The sequence below is a fragment of the Tachyglossus aculeatus genome, chromosome 2, assembly GCF_015852505.1.
Source record: "Tachyglossus aculeatus isolate mTacAcu1 chromosome 2, mTacAcu1.pri, whole genome shotgun sequence".
Lineage (NCBI taxonomy): Eukaryota > Metazoa > Chordata > Mammalia > Monotremata > Tachyglossidae > Tachyglossus > Tachyglossus aculeatus.
In genome coordinates, this window is record NC_052067.1 from 95,865,288 (window position 1) to 95,890,316 (window position 25,029).

The window sequence follows — 25,029 nt, forward strand, 5'->3', positions numbered from 1 at the left end:
GTTCCAACCTTGACATCCAATCACGTGGCTAATCCCCCTAACTATACTACTACTACTACTACTACTACTACTACTACTACTACTACTACTACTACTACTACTACTAATAATAATAATAATAATAATAATAATAATGGTATTTAAGTGCTTACAAAGTGCAAAGCACTGTTCTAAGCACTGGGGAGGTTACAAGGTGATCAGGTTGTCCCACGGGGGGCTCACAGTCTTAATCCCCATTTTACAGATGAGTTAACTGAGGCACAGAGAAGTTAAGTGACTTGCCCAAAGTCACACAGCTGACAGCTGGCGGAGCCGGGACTTGCCACGCTAGTAAACCTGCAAGTAGTTAATGGACTGGTCATCCATATCATAAATCAGTGAAAGATCATTGATTGATTAATTGGAGTTAACATCCATGAATTTGTTTAAATCAGAGACTGGAAATTCACTTTGCATGTGAACCACCCAAAACTTTTCCAAACCCTCCTAAGGATCAGAGAGAACCTCTTCTCCCACTCCCTTCTGCATCGCCCTGACTTGCCTCCTTTGTTCTTCACCCCTCCCAGCCCCACAGCACTTACGGTCATATCTGTAATTTATTAATTAATATTAATGCCTGTCTCCCCGCACGCTAGACCATAGGCTCGTTGTGGGCAGCTAATGTGTCTGTTTATTGTTGTATTGTACTCTCTCAAGTGCTTACTACAGTGCTTTGCACACAGTAAGCACTCAATAAATGGGATTAAATGAGTGAAGGAAGCACCATGGCCTAGTAGATAAAGCAGAGCCCTGGGAGCCAGAAGAACCTGGTTTCTAATCCCTCCTCCGCTACTTGTCTGCTGAGTGACTTTGGGCAAATAATTCAACTTCTCTGTACCTCAGTTCCCTCATCTGTAAAAAAAAAAAAACGGGGATTAATAATAATAATGGTGGTATTTGTTAGGCGCTTACTATGCGTCAAGCACCGTTCAGCCCCATGTGGAACGGGTACTGTGCCCAACCTGATTAGCTTGTATCTACCCCAGCATTTAGAATGGTGCTTGGCACATAGCACTTCAAAAATACCATAACAAAGGTAATGTTGCATATCCCATTTAATAATGATGGTATTTGGTATTTGTTAAGAGCTTACTATGTGCCAAGCACTGTTCTGAACACTGGATTTTGGCCAGGGTCTCAATTTACTCTGCATCCTCCGGTAGGGCAGAAGAAAATAGGGTTGAGGGAACATAGGCCAAGCTCATTCAAGTTCAATTCCACCACAAGGCCATTGTTGGGGAACAGACATTCATCTTTTTTCCCAAATCCTCTCTTCCACTTAACAATGGACAGCATCCCTATCTCTGACACCGTTACCAAACAAAAATCAATGGCATTTATTGATCACTTACTGGGTGCAGAGCACTATTAGAAGGGCTTGGGAGAATATAATACAACAGACACGGTAGAAGTATTCCTTGCCCACAGTGAGCTTACAGTCTAGAAGGGGAAAAAAAGACATGGGTAAGAATAAATAAATTACAGATATGTACACAGGTGCTGAGGGACTGAGGGTGGGGGTGAATAACAAGTGATAAAGGGGTAACAACCTAGACACTTTCCTTGACTCCTCTCTCCTTTTCCACCCACATAACGGTCTGGAGCCAAATCCTACGGGCTTTTCCTCTGCAGTCTTCCTCTTCATTCAAAACCAATCAGACTAGTCCATGCACTCATTCAATCATATTTATTGAGTGCTTACTGTGTGCAGAGCACTGTACTAAGCACTTGGGAAGTACAAGTTGGCAACATATAGAGATGGTCCCTACCCAACAACGGGCTCGCATCAGCCTTCTCACTAGTCTCCCTGTCTCCGTTTCTTCCCTCTCCAGTCTATATTCTACACTGCTGCCCCAGAAACTTTTCTACAACATCCTTCTGTACACATCCCTCCACTCTTCAAAAATCTCCGGTGGTTACTCATTCCTCTCTGTATCAATTAGAAACTCCTGGTCTTTGGCTTTAAGGCATTCAATTAGTTCTCTCATTCTTGATCACACGGAGAAGCAGCGTGGTTCAGAGGAAAGAGCACGGGCTTTGGAGTCAGAGGTCGTGGGTTCAAATCCCAGCTCTGCCAGCTGTCAGCTGTGTGACTTTGGGCAAGTCACTTAACTTCTCTGTGTCTCAGTTACCTCATCTGTAAAATGGGAATTAAGACTGTGAGCCCCCTGTGGGACAACCTGATCACCTTGTAACCTGAACTGTGCTTTGCACATAGTAAGCGCTTAATAAATGCCATTATTATTATTATCATTCTCATCACCCACCATATCCACATTCTAACTTACTCATTGTGCCTCTTTTTTTATTATTTTTTGCTCAACCTTCTCCCACATAACTGGAATTCCATCCCCTTTTCCATCAGAATCAGTCAATCAATAAATGCTACTTATTTACTGAGTAATTACTATGTGCTGAACACTGTACTAAGTTGTCAGGAAAGTACAATGCAACAGAGTCAGTAAACAAGCAACATGGCCTAGTGGTTAAAGCAACACTCTGGGAGTCAGAAAGACCTGGGTTCTAATTCTGGCTCTGCCACTTGTCTGCTGCGTGACCTTGGGCAAGTCACTTAATGTCTCTGTGCCTCAATTACTTCAACGGTAAAATGGGGATTGACTGTGAGCCCCATGTGGGATAATGACTGTGTCCAACTGGATTACCTCGAATCTACCCAAGGGTTTATAACAGTGTCTGGTGGATAGCATTCAACAAATACCATTATTTTTTTTTTAGAAAAAGAGTTTCCAGTCTAGAGGGGAAGACAGGCGTTAATGTAAATGACTAAATGCTCTCCCCATCTTCAAAAGGCCTTTTAAAAACCCCATCTCCTTGGAGATACCTTCCCTGATTTACCTTTCTATTCATTCAATCGTATTTATTGAGCGCTTACTGTGTGCAGAGCACTGTACTAAAGCAGCATGGCTTAGTGGATAGAGCACCGGTCTGGGAGTTGGAAAGACCTGGGCTCTAATCTGAACTCTGCCACACGTCAGCTGTGTGACTTTGGGCAAGTCACTTAATTTCTCTGGTCCTCAGTTACTTCATTTGTAAAATGGGGATTAAGATTTGAGCCCCCTGTGAGACCTGGAGTGGGTCCAGCCTGATTAACTTTGCTTAGAGAAGTGCTTGGCACACAGTAAGTGTTTAAAGAGTTCCTTTATTATATTATGATTATCTCCTCAGGGCATAAAAGTGCCATTTAGTGACTTGACGAAGCAAATGCTAATCCTCTAATTCTTCTAGACTGTGAGCCCACTGTTGGGTAGGGACTGTCTCTATATGTTGCCAACTTGTACTTCCCAAGCGCTTAGTACAGTGCTCTGCACACAGTAAGCACTCAATAAATACAATTGATTGATTGATTGATAAAATGTGCATCTCCTCAACTGCCGATTCAGCACTTGTAGACACCTAGGTACATTCATTCAATCGTATTTATTGAGTGCTTACTATACTAAGCACTTGGGAAGTACAAGTTTGCAACATATAGAGACGGTCCCTACCCAACAGCGGGCTCACAGTCTAGAACACGTTTGCTTGTCACATTTATGAGCATATCTTTGATATGCTATTAATAGGCACTTGTCTTATGCTGTAGAATCGTCTTTAAGCCATAGCGATGCCATAGACACATCTCTCCCAGGACGCTTCGCTCTCCATCTGCAATCGTTCTGGTAGTGGATCCAGAGAGTTTCCTTGGTAAAAAAAAATCCAGAAGTGGTTTACCATTGCTGCCTTCTATGCAATAAACCTGAGTTTCCACCATTGATTCTCCCCACGCCGCTGCTGCCCAGCAAAGGTGAGTTTTGACTTGTAAAGATTGTCTTCCACTTTCTAGCCAGTGCCTAAGCTAGGAATGGAATGGATATACCTCTGCTTGACTCTCCCTCCCATAGTTGAGACTGGTGGAGTACTGGAAACTCTCCAGGTGCAACCCTGAGAGGGGTATTCATAAGCACTAACTCATGTAATATATCTTCTTCCTATTCTCTGTAAATTACGATAACATCTGCCTTCTCTGCCACATTATAAACTTCCTTAGAGGAGAAATTTACTCCCGCCGCCCCTAAATCTACCGGTAACCAAAAAAGCGTACACGGAGAGCGAAAGGAAAAACAGTCCACGATGGTTCACTGTGAGAGTGGCTGGTGAGAAGGGCCAATGAAATGCCAAAAAAAAAAACCCTCTTGCAGAGAAAGGGCACCAAAATGTCCTCAAAGGCAGAAAAATAGACCTAAAATGGTATTGGCCCAAGCAGAGTGAGATGAAATGTTAGAAATACAGCTGCCATTTAGTGACAACGAAGCAAATGCTAATCCTCTAATTCTTCTAGACTGTGAGCCTGCTGTTGGGTAGGGACCATCTCTATATGTTACCACCTTGTACTTTCTGAGCGCTTAGTACAGTGCTCTGCACACAGTAAGCACTCAATAAATATGATTGAATGAATGAAAAGGAATTATCTACTATAGAGAAGCAGCTTGGCTCAGTGGAAAGAGCACGGGCTTTGGAGTCAGAGGTCATGGGTTCAAATCCTGGCTCTGCCAATTGCCAGCTGTGTGACTTTGAGCACGTCACTTAACGTCTCTGGGCCACAGTTACCTCATCTGTAAAATGGGGATGGAGACTGTTAGCCCCCCATGGGACAACCTGATCACCTTGTAACCCCCCCAGTGCTTAGAACAGTGCTTTGCACATAGAGCTTAATACATGCCATCATTATTACTATTTTATTACTGTGCTGGCACGATCACTTAGTACTGTGTCCCACACCTAGTAGGTCAGTCAGTCAATCATATTTATTGAGCGCTTACAATGTGCAGAGCAGTGTACTAAGCACCTGCGAGAGTGCACTATATATGAGACACATTCCCTGCCCACAGTGAATTTACCGTCTAGACTTTGTACATATTTATTACTCTATTTATTTTACTTGTACATATTTATTCTATTTATTTTATTTTGTTAATATGTTTTGTTTTGTTGTCTGTCTCCCCCTTCTAGACCATGAGCCCGCTGTTGGTAGGGACCGTCTCTAGATGTTGCCAGCTTGTACTTCCCAAGCGCTTAGTACAGTGCTCTGCACACAGTAAGCGCTCAATAAATACGATTGAATGAATGAATGAATAGAGGGTCAATCAGTGGTATCGACTGATTGCCCTGCCCTGCAGGATCACTAGAGAGCATGTTAAGGGAGCAGAGGGGAGAATTAGGGGGGTTGGATGGTCCATCCCTACCAGTGATAGTGGATGTCCAGGAGGGCGACCAACATATGGTCCATGTCCCTCTGGGAATCCTGCTGCTGTTGTCAGAGTCTTGGGTTGCATGGACCGTTGCATTTACCCAGGATAGAAGTACTTGTGGTTTTATATTCTCCTTGTCTTGCAGACTTGCTGAGACTAAGGGTCTTGCAGATACCTACTAAAATCATATTTCCTCCAAGAGGACTTCCCTGACCAAATCTTCATTTCCCCATCCTATTCTCCCTCCCTTCTGCAGGCACTTGGGTCCATACTCATGAAGCACTTTGATACTCATGGTGTTTTTTTTTTTTTTTTTTTTTTTTACCAGCACTCCCCCCAGCCACTCAGCACTTATGTACATTTCCTTATATTCTGCCATTTCCCCTACCTGTAGTCTATTTTAATGTCTCTTTCCTTTTTTAAACTGCAGGTTTCTTGAGGGCAGGAATTGTGTCCAGTAACATGATTGTATTCTCTCCCAAGCCCTTTGTACAGTGCTCTGCCCACAATGCACAGTCTATAAGTATCATTTATTGACTGCCTGATTGATTAATCAGGGAACAAAAGATCCACCAGATCTCAAGAAATTCTCCACCCAATCCTTCATTCCCAGAGAGATTTTTGAGCAGGGAAGAGGCAAAGCAGATAGGCCCATTTCTGGAACTGGAGAAACCTGCCTTTCCACTCCTTTTTTTTTTTTTTTTTCCCTTTTACATGGTATTTGTTAATCACTTACGTGCCAGACACTATGCTAAACTCTGCAATAGATACAAGCTAATTAGGTTGGACTCCATCCATAACCCCACATGGGGCTTTACAGTCTTAATCTCCATTTTACAGATGAGGGAACTGAAGCCCAGAGAAGTGAAGCACCTTGACCATGGTTACGCAGCAGACGGTGGCAGAACAGGAAAGATGCTTTCAACACTAACCCACCGCCCCCAGACTTTAAGCTTACTGTGGGCAGGGAATGTGTCTGTTTGTTGTTGTATTGTACTCTCTCAAGCGCTTAGTATGGTTCTCTGCACTCAGTAAGCCCTCGATAGATTTGATTGAATGAACTGAATGAACAGGCTTCCTGTCTCTCAAGCCTGTAACCTTGGCATTCTCTTGGACTTCTCCCTCCCTTTCAATCTGTCCTTTCAGTTACCAAAAGCTTTCAATTCTTTCCTCACAGTATCTCCAGAATCTGTCCTTTCAACCTGTTCATTTGATCGGTCACCAAATGCTTTTGATTCTTTCTTCAAAATGTCTCCAGGATGTGTCTTTTCAATTTGTCCGTTCGGTCAGTCACCAAATGCTGTAGCTTCTTTCCTCACGCTATCTCGAGAATCCATCCCTTTCTCTCGAACCGTACGGCTACCATAGTGGTCCAAGGACTTGCATTATTGACCTCCTTACCACTGAGGTCTCTCTCCTCTTCAGTCCTCTACTGCTCATGTCATTTTTCTAAAATATGATTCTTAAAACAACTTCTCCTCCCTCGAAAACTTCTAATGGTTGCACAGCTTTCTAAGCAGAATCTACTGACCACTGGCTTTTAGACACTTAAGAATAATAATAATAATGGCATTTATTAAGCGCTTACTATGTGCAAAGCACTGTTCTAAGCGCTGAAGAGGTTACAAGGTGATCAGGTTGTCCCACGTGGGGCTCACAGTCTTCATCCCCATTATGCAGATGAGGTAACTGAGGCACAGAGAAGTGAAGTGACTTGCCCAAAGTCACACAGCTGACAAGTGGCGGAGCCAGATTTGAACTTAATCAGCTCCCTCCTTCCTAGTGACCTAAAAGTATTTGTTGAACGCTTATTATGTGCCATGTACAGTACTGCTAAGTGCTGGGATAGAAAGAGTACAATCAGACTAAATAAGATCCCTGAGAAAATGAGTTTTGAATCTCCATTTTACAGATGAGGAAGCAGAGGCACTATGAAGTTAAGCACCTTGCCAAGACCATAGAGCAAGAAAGTGGCAGAGTTGGGATTAGAACCCAGGTCCTCTTTCTTCCAAGACAATGCTGTTTCTACTACGCCGCACTAGTTTCTACTTATTCACTACTTTCCCCAACTACATCCCAGTTCACACTCTTCATTCCTCTCAGCCAACATCACTCAATCAACTAATCGTATTTATTGAGTGTCTACCATGCGCAAAGAACTGTACCAACACTTGGGAGAATTTACTAACATACTGCTCCTTGTTCTCATTTCTCCTGCTGATGATATTTTGTTCACACTCTCCTACCTTCCCAGAACGGTCTCCCCTTTCACATCTAGCTTATCACTTGTTGTTGTTGTCGCATGTTGTCGAGTCGTGTCCAGCCCATAGACACAACTTTCCCAGAACGTCCCACTTCCATCTGCAATCATTCTGGTAGTGGGTCCATAGACTTTTCTGGGTCAAAATCCAGAAGCGGTGTACCACTTCCTCCTTCCGCACAGTAAATTTGAGTCTCCACCCTCTACTCTCTCCCATGCTGCTGCTGCCCAGCACAGGGGAGTTTTGACTTGTAGCAGATTGCCTTCCACTCACTAGCCACTGGTCCAGCTAGGAATGGGATGGACAGGCCTCTGCTTCACTCTCCCTCCTGTAGTTGTGACTGGTAGCGGACTGGAAACCCTCCAGGTGCGACCCTGAGAGGGGAGCTTATCACAGCTCTTCCCAAAATTAAAGCCCCTCCAAAAGCCCATCTTCCTCCAGGTGGAGAAGAAAAATGACCTAGTGGATACAGCACAGGCTTGGAAGTCCGGAGGACCTGGGTTCCTTTTCTGGCCCTCCCACCTGTCTGCTGTATAACCCTGGGCAAGTCACTTACCTTTTCTGCATCTCAGTTCCCTTGTCTGTAAAATGGGGATTTAGAGTCTAAGCCTCATGTGAGTCAGGGACAGTATCCATCTTGAATTATTTATTTATTTATTTATTTATTTATTTTACTTGTACATATCTATTCTATTTATTTTATTCATTCATTCGTTCAATCGTATTTATTGAGCGCTTACTGTATGCAGAGCACTGTACTAAGCGCTGGGAAGGTTACAAGGTGATCAGGTTGTCCCACAGCGGGGCTCACAGTCTTAATCCCCATTTTACAGATGAGGTAACAGAGAAGTTACAGATGAGGCACAGAGAAGTTAAGTGACTTGCCCAAAGTCACACAGCTGACAATTGGTGGAGCCGGGATTTGAACCCATGACCTCTGACTCCAAAGCCCGGGCTCTTTTCCACTGAGCCACCCTGCTTCTCTATTTTATTTTGTTAATATGTTTGGTTTTGTTCTCTGTCTCCCCCTTCTAGACTGTGAGCCCACTGTTGGATACGGACTGTTTCTATGTGTTGCCAACTTGTACTTCCCAAGCGCTTAGTACAGTGCTCTGCACACAGTAAGTGCTCAATAAATATGATTGATTGATTGTATCTTCCCCAGTACTTGGAATAGTGCTTGGCACCTAGTAATCACTTAACAAATAGAGAAGCAGTGTGGCTTAGTGGAAAGAGCCTGGGCTTTGGAGTCAGAGTCATGGGTTCAAATCCCGGTTCTGCTAATCATCAGCTGTGTGACTTTGGGCAAGTCACTTCACTTCTCTGTGCCTCAGTTCCCTCATCTGTAAAATGGGGATTAAGACTGTGAGCCTTCCTTGGGACAACCTGATCACCTTGTTACCTCCCGAGTGCTTAGAACAACGCTTTGCACATAGTAAGCACTTAATAAATGCTATAAAAAGCCATCATTATTATTGTTGTTATCATTATTTCTACCCCAGAACTTTGTACAGAGCCTGGCACATAGCAAGCTCATTATGGGCAGGGAATATGTTTCTTTATTGTTATATTGTACTCTCCCAAGAACTGAGTACAGTGCTCTGTACATTCAGCACTCAATAAATATGATTGAATAAATGAATGAATGAACCTAGTAAGTACTTCTATAAATCAAAAAAGGGGCCCTCCATGATTAATCACTCATCTACCCACCCTCCCCTCCTGCCACTTCAGCATTTGTGCATCACCTAAACTCCTCTGTTGCCCTCCCCACCCTGAGGCACTGATGTAAAAATTTAAATATTCTATTTTCTCTTCCTAGATATGACCCATTTTAGCATCTGTCATCCCAAAAGTTTGTGAACTCCTTCAGGGCAGGGGATCATGTCTACTAATTCTTCCGAGTGCTACACGGTATTGGCACTCAATAAATACTCTTTAATTACAGGCACTGTATTCATTCATTCATTCATTCATACATTCAATCATATTTATTGAGAGCTTACTGTGTGCAAGAGGGCTTACTGTGTGCAAAGCACTGTACTAAGCTCTTGGGAAGTACAAATCTGCAACATATGGAGACGGCCCCTACCCAACATCGGGCTCACAGTCTAGAAGGGGGAGACAGACAACAAAACAAGTAAACTGGTGTCAATACCATTAGAATAAGTAGAATTATAGCTATATACACATCATTAATAAAATAAGTAGAGTAATAAGTATGTACAAATATACACAAGTGCTGTGAGGAGGGGAAAATGGTAGGACAGAGAGAGGGAGTGGGGGTGATGGGGATTGGGAGTGTACTAAGCACTAGGGTAGGTACCAGCTAATCAGGTTGGACACAAGTCAATATTCCACATAATAATAATAATGATGGCATTTATTAAGCACTTACTATGTGCAAAGCACGGGGGAGGTTCCAAGGTGATCAGGTTGTCCCACGGGGGGCTCACAGTCTTCATCCCCATTTTACAGATGAGGTAACTGAGGCCCAGAGAAGTGAAGTGACTTGCCCAAAGTCACACAGCTGACAGTTGGCAGAGCCAAGATTTGAACCCGTGACCTCTGGACTCCAAAGCCCAGCCACTTTCCGCTGAGCCACACTGCTTCCAGCACTTAGAACAGTGCTTTGCACATAGTAAGCGCTTAATAATGCCATCATTATTATTATGGGATTCACAGTCTTAATCCCCATTTTCCAGATGAGAGAACTGAGGCCCAGAGAAGTTAAGTGATTTGCCCGAGATCACACAGCAGACAAGTGGTAGAGAGGGGATTAGAACCCAACTTCTCTGACTTCCAGTGCCATGCTCTTTCCATTAGGTCACACTGCTAAGACTGTGAGCCCCACGTGGGACAACCTGATCACCTTGTATCCTCCCCAGCGCTTAGAACAGTGCTTTGCACATAGTAAGTGCTTTACAAGCGCCATCATCATCATTATTATTATTATTCCATGTCCATGTTGCTGCATGGGCCTCATTCTAGACCTTTGCAAGTGGAGATGAGCATGAAAACATGACAGACAGCTTTGAAACATTCATTTTGTTTGAAAAAAATGCTCATTTTGCTTTGCCTCACGCTCTCCCTCTTGCTCGCTAGCACTGTCATTTTCTATCTCTGTCTCTAGTCAGTCAATCTGATTGATTAAATACTAACTGTGCGCAGAGCACTGTACTAAGCACTTCAGAGAGTACAATACAACAATATAAATAGACACATTCCCTCCCACAGTGAGTTTACAGTCCAGAGGGAGAGACATTAATGTAATTAAATAAATGAGAGTTATGTGCATAAGTGCTATGGGGCCCGGAGGAGGGACAAATTAAGGGAATGAGTCAGGGAGATATAGAAGGGAGTTGAAGAAAGGGAAAAGAAGGCTTAGTCAGGGAAGGTCTTTTGGAGGAGATGTGCTTTCAGTAAAGTTTTAAGGTGGGAGATTGTCATTGTCTGATAGAGAAGCAGCGTGGCTCAGTGGAAAGAGCCCGGGCTTTGGAGTCAGAGGCCATGGGTTCAAATCCCTGCTCTGCCACTTGTCAGCTGTGTGACTTTGGGCCAGTCACGTCCCTTCTCTGGGGAATTAAGAGTGTGAGCCCCCCATGGGACAACCTGATCACCTTGTAACCTCCCCAGCGCTTAAAACAGTGCTTTGCACATAGTAAGCACTTAATAAATGCCATTATTATTGTATGAGGAAGGAGGGTGGTCCAGGCCAGAGGCAAGATGTGGGGGAAAGGTCTGCGGGGAGATAGACGAGATTGAGCTACGGTGAGAAGGTTAACACTAGAGGAGTGAAGTATGTGGGCTGGGTTGAAGTAAGAGAATAGTGTGGCGAGGTAAGAGGGGGCAAGGGGATTGAGTGCTATTGGCCTCTTTTCCTCTCTCTCCATTTTTCTCCATGGGTGCGTGGAAATCCTTAACATGTGATTGGTGGCTGTGTCCAGTACAACCCTGGGAAAGCTTAAAATATGATCCCATTTCCCCTACTGTATAGTAGAGTCTGTCACCTCACTTCCTTCCCTCGTGTGCCTCCTTGGACGGAATTGTGGCTTCTCTAGGTAGGGTTAGTCTAGCTAGGGTCGAACGCTGAGAAGCATTATGGCCTTGTGGAAGAAACACAGAGCCCACTGTTGGGTAGGTACCATTTCTATATGTTGCCAACTTGTACTTCCCAAGCACTTAGTACAGTGCTCTGCACACAGTAAGCACTCAATAAATACGATTGAATGAATGAATGAATGAATGAATGAACACAGGCCTGGGAATCAGAGGAACTGGGTTCTAAACCCCACTCTGCCACTTGTCTGCTGTGTCACCTTGGGCAAATTACTGAATTTCTCTGTGTCTCAGTTCCCTCATCTGCAGATTAAGATTAAGCCTGTGAACTCCATGTGAGACAGGGACTGTGTCCAACTGTATGTTGAAATAATAGTAATAATAATTATGGTATTTTTAAGCACTTGCTATGTGCCAGGCACTTTACTAATTTGTTTTAATTTAATTTAATTTAATTTAATTTTATTTTATTTTATTTATTTATTTATTTTATATATTTTTATTTTTATTTTTATTTTTATTTTATTTTATTTCATTTTATTTCATTTTATTTTGTTAATATGTTTTGTTTTGTTGTCTGTCTCCCCCTTCTAGACTGTAAGCCCGCTGTTGGGTAGGGACTGTTGCTATATGTTGCCAACTTGTACTTCCCAAGCGCTTAGTGCAGTGCTTTGCACACAGTAAGCGCTCAATAAATATGATTGAATGATTGAAAGAATGAATGGGGTAGAGACAAGGAAATCAGATTGGACACAGTCCCTGTCCTGCACGGGGCTCACAGTCTTAATCGTATCCACTCCAGAGCTTAGTACAGTGCCTGGCACATATATTTTTATTTTTATTTTTATTTTTATTTTATTTCATTTCATTTTATTTCATTTTATTTTGTTAATATGTTTTGTTTTGTTGTCTGTCTCCCCCTTCTAGACTGTAAGCCCGCTGTTGGGTAGGGACTGTTGCTATATGTTGCCAACTTGTACTTCCCAAGCGCTTAGTGCAGTGCTTTGCACACAGTAAGCGCTCAATAAATATGATTGAATGATTGAAAGAATAAATGGGGTGGAGACAAGGAAATCAGATTGGACACAGTCCCTGTCCTGCACGGGGCTCACAGTCTTAATCGTATCCACTCCAGAACTTAGTACAGTGCCTGGCACATAGTAAGGGCTTAACAAATACCATAAACTAAAGGAATAAAAAATAAAAACCCTGAAACATTTCTCTAGGGAGTGTTTTCCCCCTTAAAACCAGGAAGGGTGGAGGAAGGTGTGATCTCAGAGGTAATATTTGGGCTAAAGACAAAGGCAGGCAGCATTTACAGAGTTAAAATGCCTCCTGTGAAGCAATAAGAAAAACTGGAGCTTTAGTCATTCATCCAACAGATCTGTTGATTAGGCTTAAAGGGAAAAAAATGAGTTAGTGTACTATGCAAATGAGAGACTTATTAGCATTTCTTAAAACCTTCTGAATAGCTGCTAAAAGAAAGTGCTTTGGAACTCTCGCTGTTGAAAGCCTAAGTAAATGGCCAAGTACTTTCTGTGCCTGCCCTGTCCTAGATTAGGGTTTTTGTTTCTTTTCTGAAATCAGTGAAAAGTATTCCACAATGGCTCAAGAGGAGAGCATTCCTTTGGCAGGGACTTGGGGCTGGGAAGGAAAAGCCTGGCTCTGACCTGCCTCAAGCAGGATATAGCAATGTGGCCCTGTCTTCCCCCCAACAATTCTCAATCAATTTCAATCAATCAATGGTAACTATCAAGCACTTACTGTGTGCAGAGCACTGTACGAAGTGCTTGGCAGAGTACAATACAACAGTAAACTGACACATTCCCTGCCTATAATGAGCTTACAATCTTAGAGACAATGAGCTTGCAGACAAGAGGAATAGGGCAACTGGAGTCAGGTCTCTGCTTCTTCCAGCATGGTTGTGTAGAATAAATTGAATAATAATAATGGAGACTGGGAAAGTACTCATTTCTGATTTAATAACAATGATAATAATTTTGGTACTTCATTCATTCAATCATATTTGTTAAGCACTTTGTGCAAAGCACTGTACTAATTGCATGAGAGAGTACAATATAATAACAATCAGACACATTCCTGCCCACAGCGAGCTCACAGTCGTGTTAAGTGCTTACTATGTGCCAGACAGTTCTAAGCACTGGGGTAGATACAAATTAGTTGGATTGGACATAGTCCCTGTCCCACATAGGGCTCACAGTCTTAATCCCCATTTTACAAATGAGGGAACTGGAGGCCCAAGAGAAGTTAGGTGACTTGCCCGAGGTCACACAGCAGACAAGTGGTGGAGCCAGGATTAGAACCCATGATCTAGTGTTGAAGAATGGCTCTGACCTAACCAGCTATTCTGGCATGAAGGACAATCTTCTATTTTTTTGTGTGTATTTACCAGCGCTAAGAACAGTGCTTAGCACATAGTAAGCACTTGTTTTGTTGTCTGTCTCCCCCTTCTAGACTGTGAGCCCATTGTGGGGTAGGGACTGTCTCTATATGTTGCCAACTTGTACTTCCCAAGCGCCTAGTACAGTGCTCTGCACACAGTAAGCGCTCAATAAATGCGATTGAATGAATGAATGAATCATTATTAAGTGTTTACTATGTGCCAGGCACTATAATAGTACTCACATAGATTCATACAAGTCAGGTTGGATGCTTTCGCTGTCCCACATGGGGCTCACAATCTCAATCCCCGATTTTACAGATGAGGGAACTGAGGCACAGAGAAGTGAAATGACTTGCCCACGATCACACAGTAGACAAGTGGCACACCTGGGATTGATTAGAACCCAGGTCCTTCTGATTCCCTAGTCTGTCCACTAGGCCACACTGCTTCTAATCAAATTTCCTGAGTCTAGATCTATCGATGGTGTCAAATAATAACGATAATGATGGTAATAATAATAGTAATAATCATAATAATATCTGTTAAGTGCTTACTATATGCCAAACACTACTAAGCACAGGTTGGATACAAGATAATCTCCCCCATTTAGACTGTAATCTCCATCTTGAGTCTAAACTCATGGTGGGCAGGGAACGTGTTTCCCAACTCTGTTGTACTCTCCCAAGCTCTTAATATAAAGTCCCCTCCTTCCTCTCCACCTCCTCCCCCTCTTGATCCCCCCTGCTTTACCTCCTTCCCTTCCCCACAGCACCTGTATATGTGTATATATATTTGTACGTATTTATTACTCAATTTATTTTACTTGTACATATTCTATTTATTTTATTTTGTTAATATGCTTTGTTTTGTTCTCTGTCTCCCCCTTCTAGACTGTGAGCCCACTGTTGGGTAGGGACCGTCTCTATATGTTGCCAACTTGTACTTCCCAAGTGCTTAGTACAGTGCTCTGCACACAGTAAGTGCTCAATAAATACGATTGAATGAATAATGAATATAGTGTTCTGCACACACTAGGTGCTCAAAAAATCCAATTGATTGAATCGGGTCCCACATGAGGTTCACATTTTAAATAGGAGGGAGCACGGGTAATAAATCCTCATTTTACAGATGAGAGAACTGAGGCACGGAGAAATTAAGTGACTTGCCTACAGTTACACCACTGGTACATGGAGGAGTCATAATTATAACCCAGATCCTCTGACCCCCAGGCCTGTGCTCTTTCCACTGGCCCACACTGCTTCCCCGGTGTTTCCACAAGATCTCTGAAAACTGAAATGAGATCTTGAAGCAGCGTGGCTCAGTGGAAAGAGCACGGGCTTTGGAGTCAGAGGTCATGGGTTCAAATCCCAGCTCCGCCAACAGTCAGCTGTGTGACTTTGGGCAAGCCACTCAACTTCTCTGTGCCTCAGTTACCTCATCTGGAAAATGGGGATTGAAACTGTGAGCCCTCTGTGGAACAACCTGATCACCTTGTAACCTCCCCAGTGCTTAGAACAGTGCTTTACACATAGTAAGGGCTTAACAAATACCATTATTATTATTATCTTGATGCTATTCCCTGAACCTCTGACATGCCTCAAGCAGGATATAGCAATGTGGCCCTGTCTTCCCCGCAACAATTCTCAATCAATTTCAATCAATCAATCAATCAATCAATGGTATTTATCAAGCACTTATTGTGTCCAGCAACAGCATATTGGCTGTACCACAAGGAGATCAGAAGTCATATTGGGAGCCACGTAGCATTCACTCTATGGTTCTTCGGTGATTCTCTCCTGAGGACACTGGCTAAGAGAAGCAGTGTGGCCCAGTAGATTGAGCATGGATCTTGTTGTCAGAAGATCTGGGTTCTAATCCCCGCTCTGACACTTGTCTGTTGTGTGACCTCAGCCAAGTCACTTCACTTCTCTAGGCTTCAGTTTCCTCAACTGTAAAATGGGGATACAATACCTGTTCTCCCTCCTCCTTAGGCTGTGAGTCCCCTGACAGGGACTGTGTCCAACCTAATTAACTCATACCAACCCCAGTGCTTAGAAAAGGGTATGATACACTGTAAGGGCTTAACAATCTCTCATCCTATCCCGACTGGATTACCGCATCAGCCTCCGCTCTGATCTCCCATCCTCCTGTCTCTTCCCCACTTCAGTCTATAATTCACACTGCTGCCCCGATCATCTTTGTGCAGAAATGCTATGGGCATGTTACTCCCCTCCTCAAAAATCTCCGGTGGCTGCCAGTCAACCTACGCATCAAGCAAAAACTCCTCACTCTCGGCTTCAAGGCTGTCCATCACCTCGCCCCCTCCTACCTCACCTCCCTTCTCTCCTTCTACAGCCCAGCCTGCACCCTCCACTCTGCTCTTTATGTTGCCATCGTGTACTTCCCAAGCGCTTAGTACAGTGCTCTGCACACAGTAAGCACTCAATAAATACGATTGAATGAATGAATGAATGAATGAACAAATACCATAAAAAAGGAGACTGTGTCAGAGCGTCAGGCAGTATGATATTGGGCTCCAAGCCAACTAAAAGTCTGATTTGCTGGAATGCTTTCTGACTTTTCTGTGGTGGTGAAGTGCCCTTCCAACACAGCATCTGACTCACCGAGTGTTGTAGACAGGGAATGTGTCTGTTTACTGTGGTATTGTTTTCTCCCAAGTGCTTAGTACAGTGCTCTGCACCCAGTAAGTGCTCAATAAATATGATTGAATGAGTGAATGAACAAATGTACTCAACGTCATATGACAGACCACAAACCATGAAGGTCTAGAACAAAGTCAGTCTCTTAGAATTGAAGCTATGCTCCCTACAACCCAATTTAACTGAGTAATAATAATAATAATAATAATAATAATAATAATAATAATGGCATTTATTAAGTGCTTACTATGTGCAACCTCTGGGGAGGTTACAAGGTGATCAGGTTGTCCCACATGGGGCTCACAGTCTTTGTCCCCATTTTACAGATGAGGTAATTGAGGCACAGAGAAGTTGTGACTTGCCCTAAGTCACACAGCTAAGTGGCAGAGCCAGGATTTGAACCCATGACCTCTGACTCCAAAGCCTATGCTCTTTCCACTGAGCCACGCTGCTTCTCTGTGGCTCCTTTCTGCTTCTCTGTAGGGTATTTGAGGAACATGGACCCACACAGCTGCTGTATGGAAAGCTGAAGTTGGGAAATTGAAAGCAAGAAGGATAGAGGAAAACCTTTAAGGATACAGTAAAAAATAAAAGTCTCAGACAGTACTCTAACCCTGTTGAAAACTGGGAATTAGTTGTCTCAGACTGATCAATATGGCACATTTTGATTGAAGCAGCCACTTTTATTTGAGAAGTTTCATAAGGATTTTGAAACGAGCAACAACAAACACGCCAGCATGACACAACGAGATACAAACACACATTTGTCCTTCAAGTTAAATGAATACATTACTCATGGTGATATTTATCTATAGGTGCATAGGTGTCTGAAAAGAACAATGTGGAGCCCACAGTCCTGACCATATTAAACATTGTCTCTCTCTTTCTCTTTCTCCCTCACTCTCTCCCTCTCTCTCTCTAACAGACATGCACACACATGCACACACACAAGAGAGAAAGAGAGATATTTTCCTCGCCTGAACACTTTGAAAAATGGAAAATGTCTATGGAGGATTCCAGTCTCTACTAGTTTTTAAGTTTCTGTTTGTTTTTGGTTTTTTTTTCTGTGCTTTGCAGAAGTGATCTAAAATTCTATAGAAAAGGTAATTATATTGAATTAAAGAATTTGAAAATGGGACAACAGTTTTAGAATTCTCCTCCTCTAGACTGTAAGCTCGTAGAGGGCGGGGTATGTGTCCGTTTATTGTTGTATTGTGCTCTCCCAAGTGATTAGTACAGTGATCTGTATACAGTAAGTGTTCAAGAAATACAGTTGAATGAAGGAATGAATAGAAAGGAAATACATTTGGCTGTTGTGGAATCTTTGGCTTTCAGAATATTTTTTGGACAATTGAAGATGAAGAAAGAGGGAACATTTGTGAATACATACATACACACACACACATATCAATATTTTGTCAAAACCAAAAAAGCTTTTTGTTTCATCTTGTAATTTATTTCTCTAAACCTACATTTCTGGATCTGTGGAAACTGAGGGTTCTGATCTAGGACAGAATAATGCTAGCCCCCTGCTCGTTTGGATCGATAGCGAGCCAGATGATCAATACTTCCAATTCAAAAGACCATCTAAAACTTGCTGGAAGACCTCTTGCTAACTCTTTTTATTTTTTATGTAATTTGTTAAGTGCTCACTATGTGCCAGGCACTGTACGAAGGTCTGGGGTAGATAAAAGCTAGTCAAGTTAGACCATTCATTTATTCATTCAATTGTATTTGAGTGCTTACTGTGTGCAGAGCACTGTACTAAGCGCTTGGGAAGTACAAGTTGGCAACATATTGAGACGGTCCCTACCAACTCCATGTCCCACATAGAGGTCACTATCTCAATCCTCATTTTATAGCTGAGATAACTGAAGCAAAGAGAAATTAAGTGACTTCTCCAAGGTCACACAGCAGACGACTGTGCTCTGTCAACTAGGCCATGCTGCTTCTCTTATTTCTTTGTGGGTTGTTTTTCTCCTTTCGATCTCAGGCCTGTTTCTGATCACTGGAAACTCACTTAATAATAATAATAATGGTATTTATTAAGCACTTACTATGTGCAAAGCACTGTTCTAAGCGCTGGGGAGTTTACAAGGTGATCAGGTTGTCCCACGGGGGGCTCACAGTCTTCATCCCCATTTTACAGATAAGGTAACTGAGGCACAGAGAAGTTAAGTGACTTGCCTAAAGTTACACAGCTGACAATTGGCAGAGCCGGGATTTGAAGCCATGACCTCTGACTCCAAAGCCCGGGCTCTTTCCACTGCTGCTTCTCTTGTATGCAGAAAAAAATATTTAAAAGTAGCTTCTGCAGGCAAAAAGCAGCATGCAGGGCCAGAGGCCCTAGGCCATTTCTCTGTCTGTCTCCCAGAGCAGAGGATCACTGGTTGAGCAGGAAACAATGGAGGGAGAGAAGAGTAGAGAGGGCAAGTCCACTGTTGGCAAACTCACAATTGGCCCTCACCTCTGCTCCTCCCCTGCCCTAAATCTAGCACCAGGAGAAGCTGTGTTTCCTAATGGATAAAGCACAGGCCTGGGAATCAGAAGGACATGGCTTCTAATTCTCCTTCCACCACTTGTCTGCTGTGTGACCATGGGCAAGTCACTTCACTTCTCTTGGCCTCCGTTCTGCAAAATAGGGATTAATAATAATTATGGCATTTGTTAAGTGCTTACTATGTGCCAGGCACTGTCCTAAGAACTGGAGCGGACACAAGCAAATCGGGTTGGGTACAGTCCCTGTCCCATGCTCACAGTCTCAATCCCCCTTTTGCAAATGAGATAACTGAGGCCCAGAGAAGTGGAGTGACTTGCCCAAGATCACCCAGCAGACAAGTGGCGAGGCTGGGATTAGAACTCATGACCTTCTGACACCTAGGCCCAGGCTCTATCCTCACCTGGGACAGAAACTGTGTCCAACCAGACTAGCTTGTATCTAACACATTGCTTAATACTGTGCCTGGCACATAGTAAGCACTTAACGAGTACCATAAAAAAAAGGAGTCATCAAATGTTGGCTGGGACTTAGGAGACAATAGATATGATTAACCGTGGGCTGTGCCAACTGATCCCTTCCCCTTCTCCCCCCCATGTACACACACATACACTGTTGCGTAGGTTCCCACAGTCAGGACCTGAGTCAGATTTCCAGTGTGGGTTGCAGGGATGCATATCAGGCTAAATTGCTTCTTTCTGGGCATATGTTACTAATCAATCAATCGATCATATTTATTGAGTGCTTACTGTGTGCAGAGCACTGTACTAAGCACTTGGGAAGTACAAGTTGACAACATATAGAGACGGTCCCTACCCAACAGTGGGCTCACAGTCTAGAAGACAAGCCAGGAGGGCTCTGGGCTCTGAATTAAGGCAAATGAGGATCTGGTCTAGCTCAGCAAGGTTCCTCAAACTAGCTCTAATAATTAATAATCATTATGGTACTTACTAAATGCCAAGCACTGCTTTAAGCACTGGAGTAGATAAACATCAATCAGGTTGGACAGGGTCCCTGTCCTACGTGGGGCTTACACTCTTAATCCCCACTTTTACAGGTGAGAGAACCTTATAGAAATGAAGCTCAGAGAAATGGAAGTGTCATAGAGCGGACGTGTGGCAGAGCCGGGATTAGAACCCAGGTCCATATAACGAATGGGAAGAGGCGAATTGGTGCTAAAATTAATGGTTGGGTTCACCTATCTTCCCTGTTAGACTATAAGCTGTTTGAGGGTAGGAGCCATATCATTTCCTTCAATTTTACATCCCCAAATGGCTATAATAATAATAATAGCATTTATTAAGCACTTACTATGTGCAAAGCACTGTTCTAAGCACTGGGGTGGTTACAAGGTGATCAGGTTGTCCCCTGGGGGGCTCACAGTCTTCATCCCCATTTTACAGATGAGGGAACTGAGGCATAAAGAAGTTGTGACTTGCCCAAGGTCACACAGCTGACAATTGGCAAAGCCGGGATTTCATTCATTCATTCAATCATATTTATTGAGTGCCTACTGTGTGCAGAGCACTGTACTAAGTGCTTGAGAAGTACAATCAATCAATCATATTTATTGAGCACTTACTATGTGCAGAGCACTGTACTAAGCGCTTGGGAAGTACAAGTTGGCAACGTATAGAGGGGATCCCTACCCAACAGCAGGCTCACAGTCTAGAAGGGGGAGACAGACAACAAAACAAAACATATTAACAAAATAAAATAAATAGAATAAATATGTACAAATAAAATAAATAAATAGAGTAATAAATGATAAAAAATAATAATAATAATTAATAATACTTTTAAAGTAATAAAGTCAATAAATAAAGTAATAAATACAGACATTCTAGACTGTGAGCCCACTGTTGGGTAGGGACCATCTCTATATGTTGCCAACTTGTACTTTCCAAGCACTTAGTACGGTGCTCTGCACACAGTAAGCGCTCAATAAATATGATTTGATTGATTGATACATACATATATACATATACACAGGATTTTTAAATGGCATTTATTAAGCGCTTACTATGTGCAAAGCACTGTTCTAACCGCTGGGGAAGTTACAAGGTGATGCGGTTGTGCCTCGGGGGGCTCACAGTCTTAATCCCCATTTTACAGATGAAGGAACTGAGGCCCAGAGAAGTTAAGTGACTTGCCCAAAGTCACACAGCTGACAATTGGCGTAGCTGGGGTTCATACTCGTGACTTCTGACTCCAAAGCCCGGGCTCTTTCCACTGAGCCACACTGCTTCTCTATCACAGGGTTGTACCCACAGGGCTATCACAGGGTTCTGCCCATAGTCGGCACTCGCTTCAGAGCTCTCCACACAGTATGCACCCAGTTCAGTCCTCTCCACCCAGGTGATGTTCAGGAAAGTGCTCTGCACAATTGCCAATTAGTTTCTACTACAGTGCTCTGCACATAAGAGACGTCCAGAACGGTGCTCTGGGCTGCCCGGTCAATGCAACTGCTGCTGGGAGTGGAAGTTTAGCCCCAAAGCAAAGCAGTCCTTTTACACCTGGTTTCCTCCCCTGGTCATACCCCCGAATGTCTCCCCAGATGCTCCTCGATCAGTCAATCAATCAGTCGTATTTATTGAGCGCTTACTGTGTGCAGAGCACTGTACTAAGTGCTTGGGAATTAGAAGTTGGCAACATATAGAGATGGTCCCTACCCAACAGTGGGCTTGCAGTCTAGAAGAGGGAGACAGAGAACAAAACCGAACATATTAACAAAATAAAATAAATAGAATAGATATGTACAAGTAAAATAAATCAATAAATAGAGTAAGAAATATGTACAAACATATATACATATATACGGGTGCTGTGGGGAAGGGAAGGAGGTAAGGCAGGGGGGATGGAGAGGGGGAGGAGCCAACAGGGATGTGTGTGAAGGGGCAGGAAAAGACAGGGGCTGGGAGAGAGGCCTGTGTCAAGGGGTGGTAGCCTCTAGACTGTAAGCTCCTTGTGGGTAGGGAATGGGGATGTTTATTGTTATTATTAATAATAATAATAATAGTAATAATAATAATGGCATTTATTAAGCACTTACAATGTGCAAAGCACTGTTCTAAGCGCTGGGAAGGTTACAAGGTGATCAGGTTGTCCCACCGGGGCTCACAGTCTTAATCCTCATTTTACAGATGAGGGAGCTGAGGCCCAGAGAATAATAATAATAATAATAATAATAATAATAATAATAATAATGACATTTGTTAAGCGCTTACTATGTTCAAAGCACTGTTCTAAGCGCTGGGAGGATAGAAGGTGATCAGGGTGTCCCACGGGGGGCTCACAGTCTTAATCCCCGTTTTCCAGATGAGGGAACTGAGGCCCAGAGAAATGAAGTGACTTGCCCAAAGTCTCACATCTGACAACTGGCAGAGCCGGGGTTTGAACTCATGACCTCTGACTCCAAAGCCCGGGCTCTTTCCACTGAGCCACGCTGCTTCTCTGTTATATTGTTATATATTGTTATATTCTCTGTTATATTGTTATATTGTACTCTCCCGAGCCCCTTCTCAAGGTCGCACCTGGAGAGTTTCCAGTCCTCTACCAGTCTCGGCTATGGGAGGGAGAGTCAAGCAGAGGCCTGTCCATTCCATTCCTAGCTTGGGCAGCGGCTAGCGAGGGGAAGGCGATCGGCTACAAGTCTAAACTCACCCGTGCTGGGCAGCAGCTGCACGGGAGAGAGTCGAGGGCGGAGACTCGAGTTTATTGTACAGAAGGTGGCAATGGTAAACCAATTCTGTATTTTTTACCAAGAAACCTCTATAATAATGATAATAATAATGATGGCATTTATTAAGCGCTTACTATGTGCAAAGCACTGTTCTAAGCTCTGGGGAGGTTACAAGGTGATCAGGTTGTCCCACAGGAGGCTCACAGTCAATCCCCATTTTACAGATGAGGGAACTGAGGCACAGAGAAGCAAAGTGACTTGCCCAAAGTCACACAGCTGACAATTGGTGGAGCCAGGATTTGAACCCATGACCTCTGACTCCAAAGCCCGGGCTCTTTCCACTGAGCCACGCTGCTTCTCTGTGGCTACACTACCAGAATGATTACAGATGGAGGTGGGGCATTTGGGGAAAGATGTGTCTGTCGAGTTGCTATGGGTCGGAGGCGACTCGACAGCATAAGACAACATCCGAGAACTTAGTACAGTGCTCTGTACACAGTAAGTGCTCAATAAAAACGATTGAATGAATGAATGAATGACTCTCCCAAATGTTTAGTGCTGCACTCGGCATACAATAAGTGCTCGATAAATACCATTGACTGACTGCTTCATTGTAGTTCAAGCAGACGTGAGCTGCCTAGGCTGGAGTTGAAGTGAAGCCAGAAATCCTCAAAACCAGGGTAAACACCTAGGAGTTATGACGAGGGGGAATCATAAAGGTATTGCAGCTCTGACCCCTCCTCCCCACCCTTCCCACAACCCAAAACCGGTAGATTCAAATTCAAATGTATTTATTTAGGGCTTACTGAGAGCAGAGCACTGTACTAAGCTATCTGCCACCCTTTCCCCACCCTCTATGACTTCTCACTGCCAGTTGAGGGCAGGGATCAGGCCTACCAATGCTGCTATGCTGTACTCTCCCAAGCGTTTAGTACAGTGCTCTGCACACAGTAAGTTCTCAATTACTCTCCCCTGCTTCGAAGCTTTATTGAAGGCATCTCCTCCAAGAGGCCTTCCCAGACTAAGCCCCACTTTTCCTCTTTTCCCACGCCCTTCTGCGGGCCCTGACTTGCTCCCTTTGTTCTTCCCCTCTCCCAGCCCCACAGCACTTATATACATATTTGTAATTTATTTATTTGAATTGATGTCCATCCCTGCCCCTCTAGACCATAAGCACGTTGTGAGCAGGGAACCTGTTGGTTAAATTGTTGCATGGTACTCTCCCAAGCACTTAATATAGTGTTCTGCACACAGTAAGCACTTAATAAATATGACTGAGTGAATAAATACCCTTGATTGATTTTTACCATTGATTGATTCATCCAGAAACTTCAGTGTCCAGGGCAGGGACAGTCTGGGGCAGAAGCTGCCCGAGGAGAAATAGGTTGATGGCAGACACCCAATAGGCTGCTTCCTGGGAGGCTTGGGGATATTTGTGCTTAAGGAGGAGAGGCAGTGTTGCCTAATGGATAAAGTATGGTCCTGGGCTTAAGAAGACCTGAGATCTAATCCTAGCTCCCTGACTTGCTTACTGTGTGACCATGGTTGTCACTTAACATCTCTGTGCCTCATTTTCCTCAATGAATGGGGAGTAAATATCTCTTCTCCCTCCCTCATAGGCTGTGAGCCCCATGAGAGATAGGGACTATGTCCATTAGGTTTAATTGGCATCTACTATTCATTCATTCATTCATTCAATCGTATTTATTGAGCACTTGCTGTGTGCAGAGCACTGTACTAAGCGCTTGGGAAGTACAAGTTGGCAACATATAAAGATGGTCCGTACCCAACAGCGGGCTCACAATCTACTATGACACTTAGCACATAGTAAGCACTTAACAAAGACCAAAATTATTATTATTATTGTTCTACAAAAGGAGGCTAGGAAAAGGTGCAGGGCTGCAGGGAAGCTTCTCTCCTTATCAAAATCCAGGTCAGACAAGAAATTGACTCTCCCAAATTTGCAACCAGGTATTTCTGCGGAGTCCTTCCAGAACACTGTGGGAAAGGCATTTCCCTTCTCCCTTAGAGCAAGAATTGATGAAGGCAAGATGTTGTGTGTGTGTTTGTGTGTGTTTGCATATATTGCATGGCTCAGTGGAAAGGGCATGGGCTTTGGAGTCAGTGGTCATGGGTTCAAATCCCAGCTCCACCAATTGTCAGCTATGTGACTTTGGGTAA

The 25,029-nt window shown here is 43.5% G+C and overlaps 1 non-coding gene across 1 annotated transcript; it reads right to left on the minus strand.

Moving 5' to 3' along the window:
- Window positions 1-3,851: 3,851 nt before the first annotated feature.
- Window positions 3,852-3,988, minus strand: LOC119924499. Its single transcript, XR_005449210.1, has one exon. It is a non-coding gene; the product is annotated as a small nucleolar RNA SNORA7 (small nucleolar RNA).
- Window positions 3,989-25,029: the final 21,041 nt, after the last annotated feature.